This window comes from Scyliorhinus torazame, chromosome 6, assembly GCF_047496885.1.
Source record: "Scyliorhinus torazame isolate Kashiwa2021f chromosome 6, sScyTor2.1, whole genome shotgun sequence".
Lineage (NCBI taxonomy): Eukaryota > Metazoa > Chordata > Chondrichthyes > Carcharhiniformes > Scyliorhinidae > Scyliorhinus > Scyliorhinus torazame.
In genome coordinates this window covers 41824850-41829820 of record NC_092712.1, presented here as the reverse complement: position 1 = coordinate 41829820, position 4971 = coordinate 41824850, and positions in this window count along the sequence as shown.

The following is a 4971-nucleotide window of genomic DNA, read 5'->3' as shown; positions in this document are numbered from 1 at the left end:
ATTCTCCGATGCTGGAATCGGGGAAATGTGATTGAGCGGCGAATCGCACGTCAGCCAACGATCGAAGCTGGCGCCAGGCATCCGACAGAATGCCATGCTCTGGTGCCTCGACAGTGGCGTGAATGCATTTTACGGCGCAAGTACAATAAACGCTGTTGGCATATCGTTAACCGGCCCATCCCGCTATTCTCCGGGGCTCCCGCGATCCTCCGCCAGGACGAGTTACTGACGACGAGGTTCACTTGTGATTTTAAAAATCGGGAAACAGGCGCAGTGGCTGCTGAGGGAGGGAGTGGAGGCAGGACAAGTTCCCAGAGGCGCAATCATGGGCTGCCGGTTCTGCCACTGGGGGGGTGGGGGGGAGGGGGAGGGTCTGCCAGTGTAGTAGGAGTGACCAGGGAATGGGCCGTGGTGTCAGGGTGACCCCCGGCACCGGGACGTCCAGGCATGGACTGCTGTTGCTGCCCAGGTCAATAAAAATGAAGGTGACACCCCAGAGGACGTATTACAGCCTGGGAGTTCTAATTGAATCCCGAGAAGATAACCACCTTGCTGCGTACCCTACTGACCGCCCACTGTGGCCCGTGGTTGTGCACCCACTCCACCCACCCCCAATTCCTCCCTTCACTCCACCTCCATCCCACCAACCCCCCCCCCCCACCCACAACTGGGAGTCACCTGCCAACGGGGCATCAGGAGGCCCACCGAGGGCAAAGCCGATGCTAGCCCTTACAGGAGGGCATTGGCATGGGTGACTGGCAGGGTCTCGATTTTTGGCCGACGAGCGATTCTCCGCCCGTTCGGGTTTCCCAATTCTGCCGTTGACCGACGGAGAATCCTGCCCTTAGGGTGTGATCTATGGCCCGGTTGCGCTTAAGCGAGAGCGCGACGAGGCCGTTAAATCGCGGGAGAGGCCAAAATCTCAAGAGCAAGTGGTCACGCGGGCGCCAATCAGCACTCCTTTTAAAAGCGTGAAGCTGGTGGAAGGGCAGCTGTGGGGGTCCAAGGAGGTGAGTAGCCACCTTCGCTCACAGGCAAAGAGTCCGGGGTACTGGGGTTACGGCCCCAGTGGCTCTAAGCAGGGTGGGGCAGACCCCGGGGTGGGGGGGGGGGGGGTCTCGTCATCCGGCAGATAGTTCCCGCTCGCTACCACACTTTGGTTAAATCGTGCCCAAAGTCTCTGAAACAGGCAATCCAGCCCTTAATCTCCCAAATGGGGAATTCTGACCATACTTTTTATTGAGCACGATTTAAATTCATAGAATCATAGAATTCACAGTGCAGAAGGAGGCCATTTGGCCCATCAAGTCTGCACCGGCCCTTAGGAAAGAGCACCCCTCTGAAGCCCACACCCTTACCTATCCCATAACCCCATTTGGACACTAAGGGCAATTTATCATGGCCAAACCACCTAACCTGCACATCATTGGAGGAAACCAGAGCACCCGGAGGAATCCCACGCAGACACAAGGAGAACGTGCAGATTTCCCACAGACAGTTGCCCAAGCCGGGAATCGAACCTGGGACCCTGGAGCTGTGAAGCAACTGTGCTAACCACTGTGCTACCGTGCTGCCCTTGCTTTTCTGCATCGTGGTTTCCTGACACTTGTCCATTTTATTTTACCCAGTTCTATCCTCAGCCCCTCATTAGATACCCCTCTCTCTTACTGTGATGCCTCCCTCATTTTATCGCTGCCCCTTACTGTAAGGAGGCCTTTGCAATATTTCCGACTGAAGTTGTTGCTCTTGTTGATCCGCTTCCAACCGTGTGACAGAACCTGTATTACCTGACAGTGCAATCGCACCATTGTGTGAAATGGGTGTATAGACTGCTGACATGTCATTTGATACATAGCTTTAAATTTACATTATGTGAAGCATAAAACAAATCCTTGTGGGATTTATTCAAATTTTACTGAGTTTAACCCTGGCTCTGCTCTGTCTTGTGCTGAGCTGCTGTAGTCGAATTGATCTCGATGACACGGAGATGGGAGGGCAGAAATAAGCCTGGGTTGCTCCCTCTTTGATTGATAGATATTTTCCAGCAGGCGTCACTGGCTATGTGCATATATCGGTCAGGGACTGGGGGGAAACTTGATCATCATGTCTCTGACAGCATAGAATTAACAGCACAGAAACAGACCATTCAGCTTGACTGGTCCATGCTAGAGCTCCCTTTTCACAGTAACTTTATTGAAGTGTTAATGTAAGCCTACTTGTGACAATAATAAATGTATTATTATGCTCTGCATGAATCTTCTCCATATCTCATTCATCAAATAATATCAATTTTTCCTTCTCTATTTATCTGAAATCAATCGATGTAGTGTCAGCCGCATCTCAGTTAGTGGCGCTCACAACAACGTTTTGGGTTCAATTCCCACTTGAGGGCTTGGGCTCAAGGCTGACACAGCGACGCGGCACTGGTGAGAGGCGTTGTCCTTCCGGTTAAACTGAGGCCTGATCTGCCGACTGGGATAAATATAAAGTTTCCAATGGTGCTACTTTGAAGGAGAGCAGGGAAGCTATCCCTTGGGCCGCGGTCAATATTTATCTCTCAATCATGATGTGGAGGTGCCGGCGTTGGACTGGGGGGAGCACAGTAAGAAGTCTTACAACACCAGGTTACAGTCCAACAGGTTTGTTTCAAATCACTAGCTTTTGGAGCACTGCTCCTTCACCTGAGGAAGGAGCCGTGCTCCGAAATCTAGTGATTCGAAGCAAACCTGTTGGACTTTAACCTGGTGTTGTAAGACTTCTTACTATCTCTCAATCCACATCGAGGCACTGGCAGATTATCTGGTCGTTATCACATGGCTGACTGTGTGCAAATTGCCGCCATTTCCTACAAAACAACAGTGACTACATTTCAGAAGTACTTCATTGGCTGTAAAGTGCTTTCAGACATCCAGAGGACATGGAATGTCCGATATTCTTTCCAGGCCAACACTCCCAAGTGGTAACAAATCCCTTATTCCAACCACTGTGAGGTAAAGGAGGTTCTCCTGAATTTTCTATGGATTTATTGGTAATTTAATTTATCATATTTGTGCCACTAGCTTTAGCCCTCCCCCCTACAAATGGAAGCATCTTTGCAGTGCCTATCCTATCGAACCCTTTCATAACCTTAAACAGCTCTCTCCGCTCAACTCCTGGATCTTCTCTTTTCCAGATAAAATTCAATCTTTCGTGACATTCAACCCTGTAAAAAAAATAGATGGATTGGCCGCGCTAAATTTCCCCTTAGTGTCCAAAGATGTGCTGGTTAGGTGGATTGGCCACGTTAAATTGTCCCTTAGTGTCCAAAGATGTGCTGGTTAGGTGGATTGGCCACGCTAAATTGCCCCTTTGTGTCCAAAGATGTGCAGGCTAGGTGGATTGGCCACGCTAAATTGCCCCTCAGCGTCCAAAGATGTGCAGGCTAGGTGGATTGGCCACGTTAAATTGTCCCTTAGTGTCCAAAGATGTGCTGGTTAGGTGGATTGGCCACGCTAAATTGCCCCTCAGTGTCCAAAGATGTGCAGGCTAGGTGGATTGGCCACGCTAAATTGCCCCTCAGCGTCCAAAGATGTGCAGGCTAGGTGGATTGGCCACGCTAAATTGTCCCTTAGTGTCCAAAGATGTGCTGGTTAGGTGGATTGGCCACGCTAAATTGCCCCTCAGTGTCCAAAGATGTGCAGGCTAGGTGGATTGGCCACGCTAAATTGCCCCTCAGCGTCCAAAGATGTGCAGGCTAGGTGGATTGGCCACGCTAAATTGTCCCTTAGTGTCCAAAGATGTGCAGGTTAGGTGGGGTTATGGGTATAGGTCTGGATAGGCGGGGAGTGGAGCTAGGTAGGGTGCTCATTCGGAGGGTCGGTCCAGACTCGATGGGCTGAATGGCCTCCTCGTGCGCTGTAGGGACCCTATGATTCTTTTTTAAAATTTCGAGTACCCAATTATTTTTTTCCAATTAAGGGGCAATTTAGCGTGGCCAATCCACCTACCCTGCGCATCTTTGGGTTGAGGGGACAAAACCCACGCAGACACGGAGAGAATGTGCCTGATTCTACAATGATTCTAATGTGTCACTGTGTACGTTTTATAAATGGAGACCCAAAACCACGCCTGAAAACAACAGAATCCGGAAGATCAAGGCCTAGGTTCACAGATTAAAAATGGATGTCTGATAGGTTGTACCTCAAAGAAGGTCGGAGTGTTTGTGAGAGTTGGGGTTACAAAGTAAAAGCACTTTTTGGACCAAGTCTCTATTACTCGGCAGAGTCCGTGCACGAAGAATCTTTGAAACTTTACACATTTAATCATAGGCCTTTATTTTCCTTACGTGAAATATCGTTGAAGAAAATGATTTTAAGTTGACAAATTAAAACTCTGACTTTTTTTGGTGCTCTGCTTGACATAGTCCTATCTGCCTGTCATTCTCTGTTTTGATATGTGCTGCGCTCAGTTTGGATATTTCTCCCAAGCATTTCCTTGATTGTAATTAAAGTTTATTTCCTGCTTTCTTCCACTTGAGTTTGTCTCCTGCCGGCCTCCTGTCCTTTGGCAGCTCTTTACCTATTGCCACAAAATCCTTGCGAAACAGAATCATTTTGCCATCGCATCACATTTAATATATGTGGGCCTGGATTGCAGATCACTTTATGTGTGCACATAATGACGTGCCACATAGTTGCTGACAAAAGATTATGAAATAGGAGTTAATCACACCTGACAGCAACTCTGTCAGTGCATGAGGACGAAAGGTTTTGTCTGGAGTATACATCCTCATTAATTCATTTCGGCAAATTCAAACCTTTTGTCGCAACTCGCCTTTGCTATTTCACTTAAGGTAATACAATGCAGGTGTCTATTCATCACAATGCAACAGTGTTATTAAACCACTCCAGCCCAATGACATTTGGGACAAGTAATTATGGCCTGGATTTTATGGTAGCTGAGGCTGTCAGCACGCTCCATTGCTCTGAGGTA